The following is a 26742-nucleotide window of genomic DNA, read 5'->3' on the forward strand; positions in this document are numbered from 1 at the left end:
TCAAAATTAAAATAAATAAACACACTGGCAACAGGTACTAAATTAACTGAAGATTGATAAGATCCTTAGGCTGTATTTTAGCAACAGGTGTTGTCACTTTGTTTATGAGCTTTGATAAGTTTAAAATATGAAAAAGTTATATTTGAAGTTCAATTTTATTATAATAGTTAAACATATGATATATAAAGGAACATTGTACAAGCAGAATGTGTCACTGTAGCATCACACACATGTTGCATCACTCTGTCTCACATTTTACACTGCTCCTGTTCCACCACCAAGCTGGTTTTGACTCTAGCTCTGGTACAGAATCCGAGATATAATCAAATATTATGCTGAATGGGTCATTTCATGAAACATAAGATGCCTCAAAGGCGGAATAGAAATAGGCACGAGTGGGCCGATGTCACAGCATCCACCACCTATGCTGCATATTGGGTGAGTGGGAGATGGAAATAGTGTTGAATTTCTAGCTTTTAACCCTTGTGCTATCTTAGGTGACCCCACCCTTTCATTGACGTGTTCTCCCTACCATGACGAAGGTGGATAAAGGTGGAAAGATTTCATGTAATCCATGGACAACAGTGAAGATCACAAATCATTGAAGAAAAGAGGTTTAGCGCACTGTCTAGTGGGTCTAGATGACCCAACTCCCAATGTTAAAGTGCCTAGGATAGCACAAGGGTAAATCCTGTATTTCCTTGAAGTTTTGCACAATAAAAAAAGAAAAGGAAAAAAAAAGAAGGAGGGATGAGAAGTCAGATCTGTCTTTGAGCTCATCTTGCACAGACATGCCTCACATTAGCTACAGATCAGAGTGCAGATGCAGCGAACAGTGCTGACAGTCTCATCTCTTCACTCCCGCTGTGTCTGACCACAGTCGTGTCAAACTTCACCTTTCTTAATTGTATTAAAGATAAACACGTCTACCATAGATGATGCAGTAAAACACAAGAATAATGAATTTGCATGAAGTTTTCTTTTGCTTTGTCGTACGAAAGAAAAACAGATGTGCACACAAGCATTAATATTATCCTTTGCCTCATCTTCTTTCCTCACAATATTACATTGTCTTATACTGTATATTCTCTTATATCATTTTGTTTCGTCCGCGTGCATCTGATCAAATATGTAGCAATGTAGCTTGGCCCTGCAGCCCTTACAGCATGTGCCTTACAGAGCCGGAATTTGTTGACCTCATAGAACTTCGTACCTTACCCCTTTAGGCAAACAGACACAAACAAACACACAGTATGTATAACACAACATTCACACAGACCGCGGCAACATGCCTTCAAGTGACCACTTCCAATGAGGAGTCTCTGTAAACTCGCGGAAATGCACGTTTCAGGCATTGCGCTCAGAAATCTCACCCGTAGCAATGCCACATTACTACGATATTTGGGCTCTAAGTACAGAACGTGCATCCACTGAATCCGTGTTGAACGTTAAATCAATTCAACTTTGACCAATCAGGGACTCTATCATATTTTATCGTTGGACAAGCTTGTTGGATGGCAACGCTTTTCATTCACGAAAGTGCCAACCAGTTAAAAATTGATCATGAAGGAGAAATTAATAGTAGTGGTTTGTGCCCGGCTGGAGTTCTATGAGTAAAAGTCATTTATATATTGGAATAGAGCTGTGAAAGAAAAAGCTGGAGCAAGATTTACGAGATTTGCATAACTTTGACATTTCCCACCAAGATTCTTCCAACTGTAGGTGGCATACATGTGCTAGAAAATAGTATAAAAAGAACAACAAGACAATGCCCCTCCCTGCTGATCCAGTGTGAATAGCATGAGGTAAACGCGCATTCAATAATGTGCGTTCAGCGTGTTTTGAACACGCATCACATGCCCGGTGTGAACCTAGCATTTGCCAGCATGAGCCGCTGTGGAGATAAAGGTTTGCGAAGGTATACACTGTGGCTTAGTTTTATGAATCTGTGTGAATGATGTGTTAAATGTTAAACACTGTGTAGAAAAAGAAAAAGTAAAGAAGGTGGCTCTGCCAGCACTAAATAGGATCCAGGGCCAGTTGGAGGAGCAGATTCAATTAGCTTTGTTGGAGCCATGAAACAGTGATAATACAAGCGTGTAAAGTCAACAAGCATCATCTTTTTGATAGCAAGAAAGCGAGCAGGCTTCAATTCGAGTTTTTTTTGTACTCTGCATGCTTCGTTCTTCACGTATGGTGGGAGTGAGGGTCAGTGAGGCTGTAAATCGCAGGTAGCAGGACATGCAGCCTATGGCATTTATCAATGTAATTAGTGTTCACTATATGACCCTGCTGCTGCGGACATGGCTGCCTGCTTTCTGACAAGCTATCTCATCCTGCGTTCCCTTTCCCTTCCTGCCGTGTCTTACTTTGTCTTTGGAAAGGTGTGCACCTGTCACTTTTTTCTTCAAATGCCTTCATGCACAAACGCTTGTAGTGGGAGTGTGTGCTTATGAGAATGTTGAAGGGGTTTGTGAGAGAGCAATGATACTGAAACATTTATCCATTTGTCATTTTGGTTGAGTGTTGCAGTAATTAGAGCCTCTGGGGGCTCAATCTTGTGTTTGGGGCTCAGCCAAAGAGCGCTGTCGAGGAAACACTGGGTGTGTGGAAAATGTATGCTCCCAGAAGGAACTGTGTTTGCCCTTTTCCTCAACAAAATTCCCACTGTATGGGTAGCTTCAGTTGTTGCCAAGAATCTAAGAAAGGCTTACCCTGTTTTTTCGCATTCTGATGTAGCACAGGAAAATTGGTTCATTAATTCCAACATAAACCTGCTAAAATCCAACAGTTCTCTAACCCCATAAATAACAGTGAAAAAACAAGTCGTCTTCACTTGAGGTTTGATGTCATCGTCACTTTAATTGCCAAAATATGTTTTTTTTTCCTTTGTCCAGCCAAATTTGGACCAGCATATTTTATACAAACCATATGGTAACTGGCATGAGTGACCTTTCCCCCCCTGGTGTTCCAAACAGGAAGTACCTGCTGGTTCCAGCAAACCAAAATCCCATAGACTTCTATAGACGAAAAACAGCTATTATTTATTAGACTCTAATATTATTTTCTCGATTACAAGTTATTTTATTGTAACCTGGCCAATCAGATGCATTAAGAAAAGTATGTGGTCCCACATCGAACATAAAAAAATGTTGATTGACAGATTTCATGTAGCCTGCTTTCAAGGTGTAGGGGTGTGAACTTCCAGTAAGCTCACTCCTGATTAATGAGATTGGTTGCTATAGAAACAATGACTCAGACCAATTTGTACCAATCACTGCTTAATGACGATGTCTGGCTCCAACATGGCGGCGACTATCGCGTAAAAAAATGGTGACTGAATTTACTTTATTTGGTCAGAGCCGGAAGTAAGTAATTTTCTATGGGGGAAGTCACTAACAAGGTCTCGTAGACATAAGGTCAACGACAGAAACACATTAGATATCATCTTTTTTCATCTGGTTTTTCATTGTCCTCTCCGGTCATTGAATTTTGTTTGCAATTCATAATTTTTGCTTCTAACTTTTTATGAAAGTCTAGCAGCAGTTATTTACCCTTTATCACGAATTGCATAAAAACTTTATAACTATATGGGTCTAGGCAGGTCTAAGGGAAAACTAGCAAAGTTTGATTTCTTTTTAGAAAAAAATTTGAACAATTTGATGCATTTTATTTTATTTCAAATCCTAAAATGAAGAAAGGTGCAGGATCAATTTACCTACTACACCCTGTCTGAAGAAATTCACATGTACTTACTTTTCACATTTCCACCCTCTTTGGTTGTATTCCTCTGCCATTTCCCTTTGCTGAAATCCTTTTTTGCTGCCACAACTTGTTTGAAAAGCTTGTGAAATTACACTCTTTCTAAACTAAGCAACTGTGGCTTGTTGACTCCAAGTCACATTGGAGTTTGCGATCTGAATACTAGAATGGCAAGTCTATTAAAGTGAGAAGGGTTCATTTGTCACAGTTTCTTCTGGTGCTGGAGTAATGAACAGGTGTGCAGGTGATGAATGGTCTGACCTTTCCCTCCACTTTATAATCAAGTGTTCCTGGTAGATTCCCATGATTCATTTGTGGATGTCCTAGAACTGGAGACAATCCATTAAGATGTAGCCTAGATCTTTGGTGGACATGATGTGTTGTTGATTTAATGCCTCTGAAGACAGTTGCATGTTGTGTTTTGGAGCACTGTTCATAAGTTCAGGCTCCGGTACGTCAGCCTCATACATGTGGGAATTATTGCTCTGAGACACGAAAGAAAATCTAGACCTGTGTGTGTCCTTTATTGGAGAAGAGGGACGATGAGACAGCTTAGCAACCAATTACAGCTCATGTGTGGCCCCTTACACTCAGAAAACTATCTTTGGTGTGTTATATTAGATATCAGTGGATAAGGCCTGATAATATTTTTAATCAAATCTTCAAATACTGTACCTGCTGCAAGCTTACTCTAGAACAACATAAAAAATACTAATGTCACTGCCAGCATGTTGATTCCAGAGTTTAAATTGGATAAACACGAATCAGGAGATATAATGTTATTATTTACTCCTTGATCACAAATGAAGTTCATGTGTACACAGCTTTTTTGGTACAAACTTCAAGCAAAAAGAGAAGGCTCATGTTCCAAGTTTATTATTTATTCAAGTTTATTATTACAATTCATCATAAACTCCTGTGTGTTGTCCCAATTTGATTTCTTCTTTTCCTTGTCTTTCTTTCCATTGTGTCACATGATCAACTGTATAACTAAATTCAAGCTGCGAGTGCCGTTGTTTGGCCTTGAGGTTCTACCTGCCCTCACCACACCCCCATTGCCCCCTTTTTACCTGCCCAGCATTCTGGTTTAGAGCTGCATGTGATATATACATTGAAACACTTTTTCGAATAACCAGCCCTATCTATTTTATTTTGTGGTCATCTGGGGGTGTAATAATTTTGAAGAATTTGTAAAATTTAACATTTGGATTAACTTATGGAACTCACTGATGGAACTTTCACAATACTCCTGTTAAAAATATGCGAGTAACAGTGAAAGACCACTTTGGTGTGCTCACCTTGCTAATGCCGTTAATATTACAACTTCTAAATCTAACATTTTTTTCCTAAGTAGCTTCCCAATGATGCTCCAGGAATGAGGAGGCAATTGATTGAAATCCCTAGAAAAAGTTTCAATTTCTAGAAGGTACTAAAGGTAATCTTTTGGAAAAAATTCAAGATAGAGACTTCTTCCCAAAGTCAAAGATCAATGAAACTTTGGTTGTGTCTGCAGACTGAAGGTAGCAGAGTGTGTGTAAAATTTTTAAGATTTCTCAAACAAAAATGTTCTTTTCCTATATAGTGCGAAAATGCGAAGATCGCCAAGTTTCCCACTTTGCCACGAAATGGTTGACAAGCCGCAATGGCTGCAGTTATGCTATAATAATTTTAAAACTTGTTATGGATAAACATGTGTTTTGGTTTCATTAATGAATTTTGTTTTTGAGCATCAAAAGAAATTGTGGCCACATTTATTTTTCGACGGTTTCTCCCCCAGTGATGTCATCCTTTTTTTGGGAGGGGTTGTTCACTATTTCAAAATTTTCTTTTCACTGGATACTAGGTGTGTACACATTTTACTGAGGTTTTGATATGTGGCAGGGGTCAATTTTTTGCTTAAAGGCTCAGTAAGAAAGAATAATTATGAAAATAATCTGGTCCTTGCAGTCCAGGACTTCTGCGGGGCAGAATTAAAACAACTATATAGAAATCTAGAAAAGTATTGCTTATACAGTACAGTATTTTACGACATCTATTAGTTTAACCCATTAACAGGAAGATATTGCCGGCAACACCTAAATAACACATGCTCTTTGACATACAGCAACTCTTCGACTATTCACACAACCAACGTGAATCAGCTGATACTGACATGAAGAAGAGCGGCTTTTGGTGTCAGCTTTGTATTGTTATGCAATACTGTAGCATAATATGTAGCATAAGGGCACAATGCCGCTTTTCTTAGCTTTAGAATCGGCTGGAATTATGTTCGTTGCATAAATGATTGTTACCATAGTCCAAAAAATGACAACACTCCAGTGTTCAGGGATTACAACAGAAATTGTCTTTATGGAGGTCAGATTACAAAAGTGAGTCAAAACATGTCTAAGAGAAAAGTATAAACATAAGTATAAACATAAAAACATCCCACTACTATATTCAAATGAATATAGTAGTCTACAGAAAAAATAGAGGACTTCACTGTTGGACAGTTAACAACTACATTTCTACTGCAACAAGTAAAACAATGATGGAAAACTAGTTGAAATGCACATTTGTTGGCCATAATTTTCACTGGGTGTATTTAAAACACTCAAGAGTGTTAACCAGATTTGTACTCTAAAAAATGCAGACATTTTTAACCAGAAAAAAATTAGAACATTTCTGTATTTAGAGATTTGATTTACACATTTGGGTTAGAAAAAAACACTCTGTTTTATGGGGTTTTCTGAGATAATTTTTTTCAAAAGGTTTCAGCTTTTACTTTTTTGATATTTTCCTACAAAAAAAACCTAGAATGAATTGAAGTATTTTATAATGACCGTATCCTTATTGGTTTTGTATTTGGAAAATTGGCGCTTACGCCTGAATGACAGGCTCCCGGCAGAATGGAGCGTTCACGTCTGTGTTCTGGTAGTCAGCACCAAAAACCTCAGAGGTTCTATAGAAAAAGCTGAATGTATGAATAAAGCCAGAGTCTAAAATCTAGGAGTAATCAATAATTTCACCAGAAAGAAAAAAGAAAGAAGGAAAAATCAAGAGCAGACTGACAAGGGAAAAAAAATGACTACAGAACACAGGGCAATGGGAGGCTGCAAAGGTAGTTTCAGTGAAAGCAACTGACATCTGACAACCAATGACTGCAACCAAGAGTTTTTTTTTAAGAAAAAGACTTAAAACCAACAGGGGTTTTGTAAAGGAGGACGTAAGATACAGGAACAAACTTACATCAATACATCAGTGACAGACAAAAGCTGAACTACCTGCACAAATAGATTTTCTTTTAGCACAAACATCAGAGCTAAGAAGAAGTGAAACCTGTTGGAGGGAAATAGGTTCACATTATCTTTATTTTAGTATTACTTCAATGCCACAAGGAGAACAATTATTTATAGAAACTGAACTGCATAAAGGAAGAAAATGATTAGGAAGCTCCATCTTGTCATTAGAAGATGTTTGTCTTGTTCTAAAGGCAAAATTCACATTTGATACTGTCGTTCACTGAAGCTCTAATCTTTCAGGCTCAGTCCAACTAAATGTGTTTTGATGACTAATACGCTGCAAAACTTCCTAAAGAAACCATTGTAAACATTTGTAGCAGATTTACCAGTTGTATTTTGGCCAGAAAGTGGCCGCAACGCACCACAAAAAAATCCACTTTGGTTCTAGTTTTCCTTCCATCTGCATTTTCACCTGGTTTATATTTTAAAACATGATGTAGGGCCTGTTTTTATCTTACAGGTTAGGATACAGGCTAAGCTACAAGCCAGAAAAGGAAAAGATCTTTAATACAGCCAAATAAAGTTGATTTGTCAGAAAACATGCTGGTACAAGTACAATTACATATGTTATTTATATATTAAAAAAAACAAAAACAAAACGCCCCTCTCATGCTCCGCGGGGGATTCTCACCCATGCTTGGGTCCTGTACAAAAAACCTGGGAGCTTTAGGGTCCTCCGCAGTATCTTAGCTTTTCCTAGCACATCACTCTTCTGGACTGAGAGGTCTGAGATCTTTCCAGGGATCTGCTTTAGCCACTCCTCCAGACTGGGGATTACTGCCCCGAATGCTTCTATTAGCACAGGTACCACTGTCACCTTTACCCTGCAAGCTCCCCACCATACATGGAGGGTTCCATTCCAAATCCAGCACCCTGAGACTGTATGCTAGCTGCAAAGAAGGAGGCCGAGGACTTGTGAGTGTGGAAGCCACTATCGAGGATGAAACATCCAAGATAGATGAGTACATCAAGCTCAGGGCCCCAACTGACAGCGTGCTCAGTGAATGTCTCAGGCAATGGAGAGCAGAGGATACAGTGCTGGAGGACAGATCTTCATGGGAGGACAAACCCCTGCATGGGATGTACCACCGGACCATAACTGAAGTAGCTGATATCAAGAAGTCCTACCAATGGCTAGAAAGGGCTGGCCTACAGGACAGCACCGAAGCACTCATCCTGGCAGCTCAGGAACAAGCCCTGAGCACCAGAACAATAGAAGCTCAGATCTACCACACCAGACAAGACCCAAGGTGTAGGCTGTGCAAAGAGGCACCTGAAACAATCCAGCACATAACTGCAGGGTGTAAGATGCTGGCAGGTAAAGCATACATGGAGCGCCACAATCAAGTGGCTGGAATAATATACAGGAACATGTGTGCAGAATATGAACTGGAAACCCCAAGGTCAAAATGGGAAACACCTCCAAAGGTGGTAGAGAATGAGAGGGCAAAGATCCTGTGGGACTTCCAGATCCAGACTGATAGGATGGTAATGGCGAACCAACCAGACATTGTAGTGGTGGATAAAGAACAGAGGAAAGCCGTTGTGATGGATGTGGCAGTGCCAAGCGATGGAAACATCAGGAAGAAGGAACATGAGAAACTGGAGAAATACCAGGGACTCAGAGAAGAACTGGAGAAAGCATGGAAAGTGAAGGTGACAGTGGTGCCTGTGGTAATTGGAGCACTCGGGGCAGTAATCCCCAAGCTGGAGGAGTGGCTACAACAGATACCTGGAAAGACCTGACATTCTAATATTTGCTGAAATATTACGTTTGGCACACTAAATAGAACCGGCCTCAGCAGCGTGTCTGTGTTTCACCCACGAAAACAAACAACATCCAAACCTTTGTAAATGTAGATGTGTATATTGTGCATTTACTGTAAAAGGAAAGCGTTTTTGCCAAACACTGCTACCTCCTTGGAGAAAGTGGGTGTGTGTGTCAGCCTGGGGGCATTGCTGGCAATGGAGCCTCTCACTGGAAGGGGGTGTTCTCACTGGTCTACGTCAGCTTGTGAAAACCCACTTATTTTCGTGGGTTGGGATGGGCTGGTGCTCAGAGAGTAGGTTTTTAGAAGAATACTTAGAGATGGGTGAAGGGAAAAAAATCCCACTTTGGGTTTTCTTTTTCTGAAAAATGAACATTACTAAACTTAAAAGCTCAAAAAATGTGTGGTATTAGCCTTTTAAGGTTAGCACTCTGGGGTGTGTGGAGTTTGCATGTTCTCCTCGTGCGTTTGCGTGTTTTACAGGATCTCGAGTTTCCAATCACAGTCCATAAACATTCATTGGTTAATTGGTGTTACAACCTGTCCAGACTGTACCACGTCTTTACCCAACAGTAGTAGGGATAGGCTCCAGCGACCTGTGACCCTAAAAGTGGTTCAATGGGTTTAGAAAATGGAAGGCACTCCAATGTAGCGATTACTAATACTAATTAAGAAAAAAACATTCATTTTGCCGTGTTTATCTTTGCTGACGACTAAGAAGCATGTTGTCCTGAGTTTGACTTTAGACAGGCAGAAATCAAAGGAATCAGCTTTTGTCTAAACTAAGCAACAATTTCACCCCTATTTTGAAAACTAAAATACAAAAGCAGATAATCTATCCAAGTGATGATGCTCTGCATCAGATAGTGTGTATCCAGATGACGTGACGGAGTCTCTTTTTGCACTTCACTACATAGATTTTGGTAGACATCGATGCTGTGCTGAGTCCTTGTTTGTCCATCCGTCTTTATTTGTTTTATTTATCTCCCTATGTAGACACAAACTGTGGGGACACACTGACAAATGAATATAAGCAGTTGGCGGGAAGTGAACTCTGAAGAAAAAGTGCTGACAGCATTGAGAGGAAGGAAAGAAACTGAAAATTGAAGAAAGGAAAATAGGACAATGAAAGATGTACACAAAACTTATAATATTTCCCATCATAGAAACAAAAAGAGCTGACTAAAAAGCTATTTTCCAGGCGCTCTGTGGAAAATCATTTGCATTTCATTTTAATATCTTGAAAGCTTTTCCCATGCTAAGATATTCTGAGGCTCTCATAAATAATTGAATCATTACACTAATGACTTCAAATACTTCAAATAGTATTCATCTTTTTGTACTTGCTTTACGAATGATTGGAATGAAACATTTTTTTCAGTATAATTCTTTTTTTTTTTAATGTTTTCCAGGCCAGCTAAAGGGAATTTCATATAAAGTGCTGCTGAATCTACACCAACATAAAAACAAACCTGTTCAAACAACAAAAGATGCTTGTTATCAAAGGCATTAAGTATGAGAACAAAAAGACTTGAAACGGAAAAAGACAAACGTATTATGAAAACAATCAATTTGAAATGTTGTGCAGGTTTTCTTGGCGTGTACCTATGAGTCGACATGTGAAAAACGTATGGCTACTGTCAAAGGGCCTAGTGATTGAAATGAGGGCTGCTGACATGCATAAAAAAATGTAAGTACATTTTTCTGTTATGCGACGGTCAGGACTCGAGCTGTGAGGGGCGTTCACATAATTCAACATCAGTGAATCAAATGGTGTTTACCAGGTCAGTAAATGGTCATGTCACACAGAGACATGGGTAGAACCTGGCTGGCTACAATGCATATGTCATGGTAAAGCAATTTTAATGCTTTTATATATGAACAGAGTTAGCCAGTTAGTTTTTCTTGTCAAAGGATGAAAGCGGAACAAAAACACAGGATGATGAGTTAATGTGGGTCAATATGCAAATTAAGAAATCATCTGATATTGAATGAGTCTGTGATGTTGCTCTTGTATTCATCTTATATAGACAGAAAGTACGGTGGCCGACAGGGCTCACACTACATACAAAAGAAAAAACGCAATGGCATTACCCGAAGCACAACGAAATTACCCGAAGCACAAAGAAATTAGCCGCAACACGACGACATAACCGCAGCATTAGCATAAACGTCAGCACAACGGAAACAAGTTTTTTTTTTTCCTACCGGCGGAAAAAAAAAAATCAGTTTAAAACTATTCACCGCTCCTGAGAGCTACGTGATATTCGGACAAGATTAGGGTGTTTTCTTACTAGATAACGTAATTTCTTACAAATATACGTTTGTCTAAAAATATAAATTTACCCAGCTCTCCACATAGTGACATCTGTATCTAACGCTCTTTGTCTTTTTTTTAATTACGACTTTTAAGTCGTAAATTTACTAGAAAAAACTTGCAAATTTACAAGTTTTTATCTCATAAATTTATGAGAAAAAAGTCATAGATCAACGAGGAAACACCAAAGTTTTCCATTCATCGGAGCCAAGCTAGAAGATGAAATATGTGGAGCCTTTTGTGAAGCTTTATTTCCGGATGGGTTTAAAAAACAAAGAGATTCGGAACCCCGGCTTTCCGGGGTTCGGTGTCGGTGAAGCGGAGTTTCATATGTAAAATAAGGAGCTCAGAGACACGTTTGGGTGTAGAGGACTGCTGCAGCCTTTATTTTCTTTTTGATTCACACACCCTGAAGTTCATTTGTCATCTTACGTCATGAACCTGTCATCTGAACACCAATGCGGAAGTAAACAGTGTTACATACACCCCCTCCTCCAGATGAAACGTCGCTTTTCAGCAGAAAACAATAAAGAGGAATAAAAATAGTCTATTTTATTAGCATTAGAATGTTGACCATCCCAAAAAGTGCTCTTCCTCAGACGGAAGCGTCACACAAATGTAGAGATCTGGGGCCTCATTTATAAACGTTGCGTACGCACAAAAGAAGGCGTGCGCCACTCTCTACGCAGTAGTTGATATTTATAAAAAGCAAACTTGACGGGAAAATGTGCGGTCCTTCACGCAAGCTCTGACCCAGGCGTACGCACAAAAACGGGTGAAATGAGAAACGGCGACACCGTCGGCAGATGGAAGAAACACGTGAAAGTGAAAATGACAATACTGCCTCTCATAAATAACATGAAGACTTCACAAAGCAAGTCTTACAATTAACAGCCTACACGAACACCCGTTTGATCGATCAGCAGTGAAACAAACAAAAAAAAATCAAACGACAATTACAACAGAAATTCAAATGAACACTTATTTGCAAAAAGAAAAGTGAAATATGTTCTGCAATATTGGCATGTTGTGCAATTCATCCTCATAAATAATAGTTAACAGAACGAAATAATGTACAAAACTGATATTCTCCTCAATGTGTCCGTCTGTGCCCCATCACAATGCGTAATGACGCACAATGGCTGATCTTGCACTCTTAGAAGATGTGGTAAATGGAAGAATTCGGAGTGAACGCATCTTTAGACAGCAAGAAGACTTGCTGGCAAACGAGGACGAGTGGCTTATGAGCCGGTTCCGACTTCCTCGAGCCGTCCTGTTGGACCTCTGGCGTTACCGGAGCACTCGGAGGAACCACGCGTGTCACCCGGTGCATCTGGCGCATTTCGGCCACGGTCCGAGGCTGTGAGGCTACAGCATTTTCGGCGTGTGCCACCGTTTGCCACTCACGTGCCTTTTCAGCATAAGTAATGCCCACACTGTGCCCTCCAAACAACACTTTATTCCTCTTTTCCACCTCGCCAACGATAACTTCTACTTCACATTGAGTGAAGTTACGTTTTTTTGATTTCCTCTCTGTGTTTGCCATGATTTCGAATATTAATTTGTGGGCGTTTCGCGGACTATTTATATGCAACTATGGGCGTGTCATGAAGCCGCATTTAGAATTGGTTGTGATTTATTAAGGGAAAGATGCGTAGGATGTGCGTGCGCACGGTTTTATAACTCAGAATATTTCTGTGCGTACGCACGTCCTATGTTTCATCCGTACGCCACTTCTGACGCAAATCCTACGCAAAGTTTTATAAATGAGGCCCCTGGTCTTTAATGGAGGAAAGAAACGATTCAGGTGGAAAGCTGCAGGGACACTGTTGAACCTTTCCTGCGTGATGACTTCTCTTTTTTTCTTTCCGACCGTGGTCAGAAACGCAGGGGAGATTTTCTGCACGGCCGAAGGAGGATCCTCGTTCAGGGTTAACTTTCCCGTTCGGACCCTCGGCCTCCAGAACGGGTTGATAAAAACTCCAAAACAGTTCTTCTTGGGGTGACATCCTCTTTTCATTACGGTTCTCCGTCCTCCAACACACAATATAAACGCACACTCTTCCGCTCCATGCTCTCACCTCCCTCTCTCGTTGAACGCGCTTCTTCCCCCTCTCACACACGGACGCGCGGTGCCCAACACACACCCCCACTCCACAACAATACCGACGCCGTCGGTGACGGCTTCATCGGGCTGCAGAGATCCTGCAAACCACCCATCAATAAATAAAACATTTATAAATCATAAATCAAACAAATGAGCTTCCGAACATTTGGAAGGTTATCAATAAGCATTCAGCTCACCTGTTCAACTAAGTTTAGTCGGTCTGCTCTGCTGCTGCACGGCATTCACTTGCTGCTATCTGTATGATCACCTCCACTTTGACAAATTTACAGTTTAAAATCTTGTAATTTTACTCTTTTTGGTGGCCCTAAAACTCTGTTGCACCGAATAGTTTGAAACTGAATTGTTTTTTTTCCGCCGGTAGGAAAAAAAAGGTCTTAATTCCGTTGTGCTGAGGCTAATGCTATTGCTGCGGTTTTGTCGTCGTGTTGCGGGTCATTTCGTTGTGCTTCGGGTAATGCCTTTGCGTTTTTTATTTTGTATGTAGTGTGAGCCCTGTCGGCCACTGTAAGAAAGGAATGTATGATGCTGTAGTTAAAAGAAACAACAAAAACAAATAAAAATGATCACCAAAAGAGGAAAGGAAAAAAGGTACAAAAGTTATTTATTATTATTTTTTATTTTTTTTTCCCAATCCACTCAACAGCAACACGAATAAGCCAAAACATACTTACAAATATATTCTGTTGGCTTGCATCAGAGAAATAGATAAATGTAGTCTTTGACAAAAATAAACAAAAAATAACAACTAATCATTTGATTGTTTCAGTATTCTAAGGTTGCTTTTACAATAGGAGGTTATGTAGCTTCAGACACGCAAGGTTAATATTTGTATAAACCCATTTTGTTTTTAAGGCTAAACCTTTTGGTTTATAATATTAGTGTTTGTTTTTTTTGGACAGGATGGAAAAGAAAGGAAAAGTGGGAGCTGGGCTTGTCCGGAAACTACGACTCACACTCAAATACTACACACATACCTGTTAGTCGCAAAAATCTTTATACAATTGTATGTTGACAAATACACACCACAAATACAGATAATACAGAAGACATTAGTGGTGTGTATAGAATTTGGGGGTACAATACATTTCCCGATACACATATCACGATGCAATATATATCGTGATATAACCCAAGGCTGTACCAGAATTTTTTTTTATAATTTTCTTTTAAACAATATGACCTAAAAGAGCATATTTAAACATTTTTTTTCAAATATAAATGAAAGTTGATACATTTTTACCAATTGTGTTGATGTTCTCTGCTCTTTGCTGTTTGTTTAAAATAACAATCCCTAACACCAAGGTGTTCGCTGACTGTCTGGGTGTTTTTAAACAGTTATTATTTCAGACATTTTTTTCGGATTTTGCTTTTCTTTATTTTACTCTACTTTTCATCCAACTACCCACCACCACACATTTGCATGGCATTTGGGATATCAGGCAATAGATTGGGAGCAACAGTGACTAGCTGCAGGGCAAAAGCAGTACACTGACCTCTAAAAGTAAATCTGCATGCTGTGGTGCCAAGCCCATACATACAGAGACAACCCACAAATAGACAGAAAAGGGCTCACTGCAGACTGACTGAAAAGCTGGCAAATAAACAGGGTGGGGGGTGGGGTGTTGGCGTGGGTAAAACTGGAGCCACCATTTTGCCCATCTGCCTCTTCAGAGCTTTTAACAGCAGGGGAGCATATCAATGTCCTGTATGGTTTGGAGTCACCTGCCCACAGTGATTATACGAGTTAACAACAACAAAATTGTTCCCCTCTCTATTCTATGGTGATTAGCAAATATGAACATTTTCCAAAGTCATCCCAAATTTGTCTATATTTTGGAAATCTGTCAACTTTAATATAAACGTTCTTGGGTAATCTTGACATACGAAGCAAGGTAGGCTGTGTGGCATCCCTTCTGGGGAAACTCATAACATGCAAATCAACCTGAGCACCTTTGTTTTTTTTTCTTCCCCAGAAGACATCACTTCAGTTGTTACAATTGTTTACTTATTATTTTTTTTCTATCTGTCTGACCTTCCAGCCATTAATTTCTCTCTCTGTCCCATCTTTACAGCTTACAACACTTTTTATTATTTCGAAAAAAACACTTCTATTCAGGCTTTCTAACTCTTTATGATGTTTTTTTTTTTTTTTTCATAATTGTGTTTTTTTTTATTTTGGCGTAAACAATCCCTTTTTATATTATTTTTCTTTTAATGTGCACTTTAAAATGTTTGTATTTTTACTATTTTAGCTGCACAGTCACCTTGTGGGTCCTAAAAGCCACCTTGTAAAATATATAATTAACACAAATGTGTGTCAAACGCACTGTCCTCTTTTGTTTGGGGGATAAACAAATGATGTAAGTTTGCTAATCAATATTATGGCATTGAAACAACAATCATAAGTTAAGTTATAATATACATCATCTAAGACATTTAAGCATAAAGCGCAATGGTTTAAAAGTATAAAAAACATGAATAGCAGTTTTACATTCTTTTGCAGGTGTTTCAAAAGATAGAACTACAGTCATTGTCATGTTCAGTGGGACACGGCTGTGAAAATGTTAAAAACCCTATTGTTGTACTCAAGTGTTTGCCAATTCTCAAAAAAATATTCCTCCTATCTCATTTAACTAAATAACAATTGAGCTGATAAGGTCCGTAGGAAAGAGGGAACAGTCCTGCAGCCCCAGGCATGTTTCAATTATTCCCAATTTTCTCTACTCAACTTTGATTAGAGTGAAGTTGCTGCTCAGGTTCTTTGATGACAACGTAAAGGTGTTTTTCCGTGTAGAAGAAGACCTCCGGACTTTGTGGCCACATGTATATGTTTTTTCTCACCTGACTGTCACATAGAGCTTGGACTTGTTTTCTTACAGCTTGAGGCACCTGGCCTACATATGGCATTTCATCACAGATGATCATAGAGATGATAGAAGGCTATCTTCCTTTGGTGGCAAGGAGTGCAAGGATCCTCTGTGATATTTGCCTTGTTATGTCTCAGGTTCACCTGAATGTTATTTTTTGAGTGACAAACCAGCTTTTAGTAGATTAAAAACAAACAAACACTTGGTATGAATATTTATAGCTACTTTAATGAAAAAACTACACCTCAATATGAGAGGAAAAACTCAACTCCCTAAATAAACTCGTCCCTTCTGATTTTCTTCTTCCTTATGAACTCTGACCTGAAGGAATGAGAATCTTCATCAAGAAAAACAAAATCTTTAACTAATGCCTAACACTGGAGAAAGCCTTTACGCAATGATTAATGCATGTGGTCTAGGTTGACATCAAACCAATTTGAGCCTTACTAAACCATGCATAAACTCTGTGTCTGCAGTGCTACTGCACACATTGGGATGAAAAAAGTCATGCCTCTGTGGTAATTGCTATGTGTGTGCAAAGCCTTTGGACTGAGCCCTCACAGAGAGACCCGTCAAAGCTCCTGGCAAAATAATGGACTGGGTAGAAGGAAAATAAAATAAAGTTGAATTTGCATGACATGAGTTGCACATTAAATATTCAAATGATGAAGTTTTATCGACCCTGCACATGTAGCAGCTGCTGGAAAGGGATTTGTTCAAGGGTGAGATGAGAGACACGGAAGAGGGTGTACATGCAATAACTTCCCTCCCATATAATGCATTTTAATAAAATTCTATTATGGCCTCTTATTATCTCCAGAAAGGTACATTTGATGCATAAATAAGCATTTAAACATGAAATGCCAGGGTTCAATTGCCCTTATCCCATTGGTGATGGTGGAAAATGACTTTGCTATACTGTAAAAGCTAATCTATACACTTCGATACGTTTTTGCTGGCCACTTATGTGTGGGAACATTTATGTGTATCAACCACTGCATGCAATTCAAATAGGTGTTAACCTTCTGGTATTTCATTAAATAGTGCTGCAGAGGATTTGCATTATTTAATGGTGCCTGTGGAATCGTTCCAAATATGTTACAAAATGGAAGTTGTAGGAAAATGTATTGTCCAATAACAGCACAGGCATTGGACTTTTTTTTTTAGATCTACCGTACAGATTGCTTTCTAACTGCAAGTATTTTAAATTTCCCTTGAATAAATCTATTCCATGCACCAAAGGTATGGCGTTTCATCTCTGCCATAAAGTGAACGGGCGTAAAGACAAGTGAACGGGCATATTTAGGAACTGAGTGAGGAACCTTACAACCCCGCAGGCGCAATCCTAACCGAACGACCCTGCATTTTACAACTGCACGCCTGCAATCCTAAATGAGCGGGATCTTGCAGTCAATTCTCCTTTGCGCGCTTGCTTGGATTTGCGCTCAGTGTTAAGGGGGCGTTTTTGTCACTTAGGGGGCAGTATTCAGGGGTGTGTTTGTCACTTGGGGGCAGTAACCTTTCTGATTGATCCAATTGGCCGAAATTTGCTGGTCAAATGCGGCGAGGCAGCATTTTTTAGAGCGGGGGGTTAACAGGCGGCTCTTGAGCTGCATGCGGGTCTCTGCCTTTTATCATATTATCTATATACAGGACTTTAACAACCATAAGGCGAACATAAAAGTCCTACATTTTCTCCAAAATGTGTTTCTGGTTGATCTAATTGACTAATATGTGCATGTCAAGTCCGGCGAGGCAAGGGGGCGGGACTTTCTTTTAGAGGCTTTAATAGAAAAGAAACAGCGGCTGTAACATGGATTAAAATGGTAACAAATGCAGTGATTTTCACGAGAAAAACTAACAGCACAAAAAAAACCTCTGCACTTTCTTACCTTGGTCTTGGGTCGTTGGTTAAGGTTTTAATCCACGTTATATCCGCCGTTTTTTTCTATTAAAGCCTCTAACATAGAAAGGGGGGGCGAACAAGTTTGACACAAAGAGCCGAAATTTCTAACTTTGAGAGTCAAAGAGCCACACCATGCACTGACCTGCCAGACACAAACACACAATTAAAGCCATGTTATTTCCCATAACACACTCCTTTCCTTAAAATACAACAGCACTGGATTAATCGGCACACTTTCAGTTATGGATTTTTTTTTTCTGTATTTAACGTTAACACGTCGCGGTGAAACATGCATGCTGGTGTGTTTTAAAAAGGCAGCGAGCGCAAAACTGAGTTGGTTGTGATTTTTTTTTTCACTCAGCATCCAAAAATCCCTCAAAGTCCTCATCTTTTGCATCTGAAATAAACAGCTGGGTTACATTTCAATCAAACACACCAGCTTCCCTTTCATCATTGTCAGAGTCCGTCTCGTTGCTGTGCAGCTCCAAAGAACAAGCAGACGCGTCAGGCCAAGCTTAAGTCCTCAGTCAAAAAGTGTGGCGTAACTCGCCCGGCTCTGCGTCCCAGTGAAAGGAGCGGAGGATGGACAGCTTTTCATTGCAGCCGTCTTATAGATTGCAGCTTAAACTGTGCTTCATAATCGTGTCTCTTTGCATATCTTATGCACATATCTGCACCTATGTCCTGGAGGGGGGGGGGGGGGGTCCTTCTTTCACGTCCTTACCTCTCTCTGTACCGTTCTTACTGTTCTCTTCTAGGTCCTCTGTGCCGACGTCACACAACCTGACCTAAAGAGGAAATGTAAGTCTTTTATGTTTACCTTATGGTTGTGAAAGTACTGTACAGTAAACCCTTGTTTTTCGCGGGGGTAACGTTCCAAAAAGAACCTGTGATAGGCAAAATCCGTGAAGTAGAAACCTGTATTTTTTTTTACAATTATCATACAATTAAATACTCTATTATACATCTAAAAGAGAGAACAAACCATTTTAAAGGCTCAAGTATTTCTTTCACAAATCAAAATACTTTAGAAACGTTTTTTTCAACAATTAACTTCTGTACTTTACTGTCAAATAATATTTTAATCATCGATGTGAACAGAAGGCTTCAAATTGCGGAGATAAGCCCCGCCCAACGCGACCCGAGTAATTGGATTAAACGCGAGAAAATTTAAAATGATTGAAAATACAAAGTACAGTGGGACAAATAGTGACTCAGGTGTATTTCACTGCTTTCAGACTGAGCCGCTGTATCCTGACTCCGCTCTGCGGTGTTTTCTTCTTTTGAAGCCCCGGTGCAGCTGTGTTTGTTCGGGAGAAGAACATAGTGATAGGCAGTTGTTGTCGCTCTTTTTCTATGGGTTTTAGAGAAACTCAAAATTGCAACATGATTTGCATGTATGGAATGTAAATTTGGAAAGCTGTTTTACGTACATGGACATATTAAACTGCAATGTTATTGACGCACAGGTAGAGAAGAAGCGGAGTGAACTTTTAGCCAATCAGAATGCAGAACACTATGCATGATGCAAATCCGTGAAGTAGCAAAAACATGAAAAGTAAACTGCGTTATAGCGAGGGATCACTGTAAAAAGAAAATATGATAAAAGGCAGAGAGCCGCATGCAGCTCAAGAGCCACCTGTTAACCCCCCCTGCTCTAAAAAATGATAGTACCGCCCCACTGCATTTGACCAGCAAATTTCAGCCAATCAGATCAACCAGAAAGGTTACCGCCCCCAAGTGACAATCACACAACCGGAATACCGCCCCCCAAGTGACAAAAATGCCCCGTGAACACTTAGCGCATATCCAAGCAAGCACACAAAGGCGAATTGACCGCAGCGGTAAAATGCGGGGTCGCTCGGTTGGAAATGCACCTGCGTGGTTGTAAGGTTCGCTCACTCAGTTCCTGAATACGCCCACTCAGTTGTCTTTACGCCCTTTCACTTTATGGCAGAGATGAAACGCCATTTCTAGATATCTACAGTAAGTGTTTGAGGTGAAAGTAAAAGTAGGAGTATGATAACTGTATATATTTTGAGGTATATTGCACCAAGAAGAAAATAAACTGGTGTAGCACTCTCTTCTTTTAGCACAAACACTTTTGCAGGTTTTATAACAAATAGGCTTTTCAACGGTAAAAGCTTAGGTCAGTAATTTGTTTTTTGTTTCGTTTTTTTTAATGAATGTTTGTACCCACGTGGAAAAGTCCGTTCTGCTTCTTCTTTCTTTCTTTTGTCCTCCTCAGTAGCAGGTGTGTGATCAAGCTAATCAAATGATGCCCACCTGCTCTCAATTCAAGCGAGGCTTTCTCCAAAGACCCGTGGGCAGCAGGAAAAGGCCGAGGATTATTCTCTACAACAGTCGACCACTTGATTGAGCTAAGAAAGATGCACACTGCTGGATGAAAACACCCTTTGCTAATTTGACTTTACTTGGTAATCCAGTGGGTACAGGGTACCTATAAAGGGCGGCTTTGGGTCTTAGATATATTGGATGCACTGTCATATCTGTATTTTATGTCACACAGCTAAATTAAAGTAAATTGTGTATTGGGTAGAATATAAAAAAGGATTTTGCATTTACAGTGTCCCCTCATTTATCGCAATGCCTTCCATAAACATGCAGTGTTTTATGTCTTTTAAACCACTGTGCTGATTTTTCATTTATTTTGTGTTTGAAATAAAAAACTACACTGAAACTGAAAACTGAAACTAAACACGCAGTGATAAGTGAAATCCACAAAGCAGGATTGTAAATGCTTTATGACGGCAAGACTCCTCACTACACACTATACGTACTTTTCTCAGACAGACATGAATATTTTTACACTCTCAAAGTTCAAACCTTCATGGAAAAATCAGTCCAGTATCATAGAACGAAAGCAAAGATCTGTAAATGTGGCAAACTAAAGGCATTCTGTACTAGAGACACGGCACGGGTTACATTGATTCACAGAACGAAATCCGCAAAACTACAAATAACGTAAACTGCGATATAGCAAGGGACGACTGTAATTTGCTTTTTAAGTTGTTTTTTTTTTTTCACTTTTGCTGTACCAGTCGTGTATTCCAAGATAAGATGGTGTTTTTTCAAAATTTAGAGTGACAAAACAACATTCTTTAAAATAAAACTCTGTCATTTATGTTAATAGTATGATATGGGTTGGTGCAATGAAAATACATTCATTGCAGAATGTAATGTAGGCAAAAAATAGTGATAATTCCACTGAGTAAAGCCATTTAATTTCACTAAAACAATAAAATATTCTAATGCACATGAATTGCCTTTCATGGTTTAACAATGGACCATTTAAGTCCTGTAGTTTGTCTCATGAGACCCATTTTGAACCAGACAGGAAGCTTAATAACCGCTTAAAAAAAAAATCCAGCGTCATTTAAGCTCATATCTATAGGTTTCTGTGAAGTTTAAATGTAATTTGCGGACAACAGTTACTGCAAGTTTAACTTAGATCCACAGGAGTCCCTGGTAGTGTGTTTTTCTTGAAGAAACACTTGCATACCTAGTAAAAGCTTCACTTACTTGACTGTTAGTTGTTTCATTGCATTGGTCATTAAGCTGGTATATATCTATTTTCCTATGACATTAGTCAATTAACCTCTTCCTGTAATTTATAGAGTTTTGTTTTTTTGCCCAATTTTCTTTTTGCTGCTTTGTGTTCCTTTCCTCATTATTCTAATGATAAAAGACTTGTGCATTGACCGGTAACATGTAGAGTAATAATGAGGAAATGAACCTGATAGATTCACAGTCCATTGATCACTATATTGACTTGGACTTTTACCGCAAGCAAATTTCAATCTAAGCTTCGCCACATAAAAAGCCGCCACCTGTGTTATTATCACCTCCTAAAGAAAGACCCACATGCACACAGAATACATATAATACACTAAAACCGCATGGAAGGTAAACACAGAACAGTTAGTCAGCATGTTTCTAATACAGTAACGCCACTGTTTTCCGAGAGCCAGAACAACAACGATTTCTCATTTCTCTTTTTGGGCTGGCCGCAAAGGGGCAGACATATACGTGGCCTTTTCCCCTGGGTGGACTCCAGGAACTCCTCAAGTGTTTCCAACATGCATTTATCAAACACTTCTTCCCAGTGGCCAGCAGCATGCACCAACAACAGGGTTACGATCCATTTGTCGAGCCATCTCTGACTCAAAGAGAGCATTTCCAGTGGGTTTGGTGAAAACAGCTGTTTCTGGTTTGTTGACTAAAGTTAGTTTTACAAAGAGGTTGGCAAAAGCTGCAAATACTGGAATTAAGAATTAAGGAATCGTTGAGACACGGTAAGCAAACAAACCAAAAATGAATACAAATGTGTAACCTTTACAGATTTTCTGTTATATAAAAATTGACAATAGATATTCGTAAATAGATATTTACCTACAAAGCAAAGAATACAAGACCTATAACCCCCAAAAATTAAAACAGTAAAATGACTAAACGGGTAGGAAAATTACATGTAAATATATACATATACATAATACATATTCACCTAATATGTATTAGGTGAATATGTATCCTAATAATACATATATATATATAATACATATACATATACAATCAATTACTTCTAACAGTGTATAAGTCAAATCTAATGTCATCATTCAATAAAGATTTATTAGTATAGAAATGCTTGTATTATATAGATTTAGAAAATTGAAGGGAATTTACTGTTTTGCTAGCTTTTTTTAGCTGAGAATCTGCTTATAAAATGATAACCAGAATTTAAAAGTTTTTCCAAAGGGAAAAGAAAAAACATTTAAAACTCCACAGTCAAAAAAGAAAAACTACAATGAAAGAATCTTTGTTGAATGTGTAATTACTTGATGAGTCTCTTCACAAAAACCCTCTTGAGGTTTTACCTGAGTGTACCAAAATACACATTTCCTCTAATTCTGTTTTCACAAATACTAATTGGCTCTCCAGAGGTAGTGCATGTCTGCCACAGAGCATCACTCCTCTCGTTGAATGGCAGCAAATTTGTGACTCCTGTCTTCGATTCATGTTTTCAGTGGCAGACGACTTGTTGGTTTTGTTGCAGAATAAAATATGTAGGAAGATGTGGTCTATAGTGAATTTCTGTGCTTGCATTTGTCAGACGGATAACAAGGAGCTTCACAACAACCTGCTCAAAACCCAAACTCCCTTTCTGTTGTCCCCTTTCATCCATCCAGTGTCTTGTTACCAGGTTATGTCGGTACGCTTGTTCCTGCTTTACACACAGTCTCCCTGGGAGTGTATGTGAATGCAGAGTTGCATATTTTCTTGAAAGCACCCCCTGCCATTTCTATCCATCTCCCTTTCAGAGTGTGTTTTAGAAAAGTGGATTAGTGCTGGGTATACTGTCAAACAAACAGGCCTACAGCTAGACCGATACTGTGGTTCTAACAGACCTCCACAGCATCTAGGGAAATGTGAGCACATATTGACGAAACACCCAGGTCAAGGATTTAACAGGCTGGTGACACAGTGCCTGAGGGGAGAGGATTTTGGTCTGCAGCTGCATGCACAGGTCAGCTTTCATGTTGGGGCTGCCATTCTGCCAGCATTTAATTGACTTCCAGATTTAGAATCATTCATACGTACAGGATCTTCCCTCACGGTCAAACTCCAGCAGCTGGAAAATTTACCTCTAAAAGCAACTTAAAAAAGAAAACAGGATGTGAAACATTCATTTTCATAAAATTTAGTTTAATAAATTTAATTGTTACAAAAATTAGCAGTACTTTTGTAAAGATATACTGGAAATGCAAAAATCAAAATTAATCTGTAGTAAGTATATATAAAACTATAATAATACTTGTTTTAATCTTTTGAAATTTATGTAGAATTCAATAGTGTTAATTTGAGTTTGATTTTAACATTTACAATAAGTTGTATTGCATTTAAAACGCTTAGACTAAATAGTTTATCTCCAAGGAGCACCACCTTCTTCATTGGTATGGGAAATTTCTCATACTGATCAATTACCTTTATGACCTTAAAAATTGATGAAGATGATCAATCAGATCTTTGAACTTCAAGACTGCAGGCAGTAAGTAGCCTACATTTTATTCTGAACTGACCATGTCAGAAATGAAAAACAATAGGCATGTCTGTTAATTTGACAGCTGGCTAGGGAGAGCGGGGATTGATCCGCCAACCCCTCGGTTGTTGGACGACCTGCTCTACCGCCTGAGCTAAACTGCCGCCCAAGCTGGAGGAGTGGCTACAACAGATCCCTTGAGAGACCTCAGACCTCTCAGTCCAGAAAAGCACAGTGCTAGGAACAGCTAAGACACTGCAGGACCCTCAAGCTCCCAGGCCTCTGGTAGAGGACCCGGGCTTGGAGGAGAAACCACCTGCGGAGGGTGAGAGGGGCATTTATATAACACTTTCACTCATCTGCCATGTGTGGTGTAAAACTTGAATTTGCCGATTTCTCTGGCCATTTTGGCAGGTGAAGCATTGTTCACCATCCCTGCTCAAACCCCCCCCCCCCCCCCCCCCCCCCCCCCCAAACACACACACACACACACAATTTGTAACCATATACATTCATCCCAGGGTTGGTTTAATTGAATTCTGACTTTATTACGCAAATTTAATTGTCACATTTGCTGCAGCACACAGTGCATTCAGGGGCTTCCACAATTATGTGCTTTCATTAGGGCTCACTATTGCTGCATTCAGGTTCCCTGGTAATTTGTAGCATTTACTCACACTGGTTTCAGTCAACACGTGCACAGACTTACTTGTTGCTCCATGTCATTATAACCAGTGGCAGTTTTACGTACGCCGCAATCTTTTTACGGGGTGCCATAGTTTACCAGAATACAACCCCTCATTTCTATGTGAAGTTCATGTCCATTTGCCCAAGTAATAATGGAGATGAACATTTTCGTCCTATGGACTCACCAGGCTGTCTGCAATCTTAAAATTTTGCATAGACCAACTGGGTGCCCCGCACAGATTTGCCCATTTTTCACCTGTAGACAACCCATATCCACCCGTAAGGGCAGTTGTGACTAAGGCTTAAGTTGTCCTAGTTTTTCTGACACTCAGGTTCAGGCCACGTGATCTATAGTCTGTTAATTTTTTGACGAAACACATGTGTATCTGTTGAAGGTCAACAATCTTTGTGAACAGATAGTAGTAGACTTAAGAGGTTTTAGAAAGCCAATACACTCTAGTTCTACTAGGAAATGCACCATAGCTTAGTGCATGACTTCTTAATATATTTAGTATCTTTTGGAAGTAATTAAAAAAAATGACTGCAGGATGTACTTATTTTACAGTTTTTTAAGTAGTTTTTTTAATATTTGAACACTGTCAAGGGTATATCGAGCTTTTCTTCCTGTAATGTACCATTCCTACCAGTGAATTTCAGATGTTAAAAAAAGTCATCGAAATGACATTTACATTCATAAAACACATGCATGTATTTAATGGGTAGCCTTTAGGAGGCCACCTTTTAAAATGTTAATTCTATCTATTTCAAGGAAGGTATCATGTCAAAGAATGATCACATTCGGGGAGTAATTAAAGACGAGCCTTGAACTGAAAGCGTTTTTAATTGATTAGCCAGGATTCTCTCTGAAACAAGTTAAATACCCTCCTAAAATGAATTCCATTAGTCTCCCTTGGTCATTATTTATATTCTCCTTCTCTTATTATTCAGTGGGGATGGGGGTGATTAAATTGCCTTATACTATATTTCCTTTGCTTCTACTGTGCTCCATTTTACTAGTCTTTCCTTTTTTCTCTGTTTAATGTAATCCATTGATCATACACCCAGTGGTTTTGTCCAGTTTACCCCCCTAAACTTATCTAATGATTATTTCATTGGTGCAATATGTTGGTTTGCTGCATTCAAGCCTGCAAGCAGGAGGCAGAGCAGCTTTGGTTGATGGCTGAAATATTATGGATCCTTACTAACCTGCATAGCTGATCTGTCGACACCCTCCCACTCATGAACACTGGTATTGAACAACACTGAAACTATATATATATATTTTTTGGCAAATGATTGTCTTTGTCAGATAAAACCTACACCTTTGCCGACAATTAGGGATTTCCAGAAATCCAATGAAGGTTGAAATTTCAGACCAATTTTCAGATACAAGCACCAAATTTAACATGGGTGTACCTTAGGATCCTGTCTTTCAGAAAAGCACGTTAGCAAAAATGAAAAATACAAAATGGCGGCCATTTGTAAAGATGGCAACCCTACACTACACAATGTTGCAAAAATCAAATCAAATCAACTTTTATTCATATAGCACTTTTCCAACACGTGTCACTCAAAGTGCTTTGCATAGAATATAATCAAATTTAAAAACAAAATGACAAGACAAACAATACCCCCTCCACACCCACACACACACACACACACACACACACACACACATATACACACAACATGATAAAAAGAGTGATAAAATGATGGAATGTAGAGACCTAACTTCGTCCTGAAGTGGGGAAACGATATTTTGGGGACATGTCCACATCAGTGACCCCCCACCCAAGTTCACGGAGTACACTACCATAGGACCCCCCAGATCAGATCAAGAGATTCAGACTCGGGAGATCTCACTGCAATGACTCTATTCACTGAGAAGGGTCAGTCACCGATCTGGAGGAAAACACAGTAGTTACAACTAAAATGGAAAAGGAATAAATTTAAAGTTAAAATATATT

At 39.2% G+C, this 26742-nt stretch overlaps 1 long non-coding RNA gene across 1 annotated transcript; it reads left to right on the forward strand.

Moving 5' to 3' along the window:
* Positions 1-16102: 16102 nt before the first annotated feature.
* Positions 16103-20611, forward strand: LOC110015880 (uncharacterized). The gene is made up of 2 exons (XR_002291145.2): positions 16103-18831; positions 20279-20611. It is a non-coding gene; the product is annotated as an uncharacterized LOC110015880 (long non-coding RNA).
* The last annotated feature ends 6131 nt before the right edge of the window (positions 20612-26742 follow it).

Source organism: Oryzias latipes, chromosome 11 (assembly GCF_053564925.1).
Source record: "Oryzias latipes strain Hd-rR chromosome 11, Olatipes_Hd-rR_3.1".
In the NCBI taxonomy this organism is placed as follows: domain Eukaryota; kingdom Metazoa; phylum Chordata; class Actinopteri; order Beloniformes; family Adrianichthyidae; genus Oryzias; species Oryzias latipes.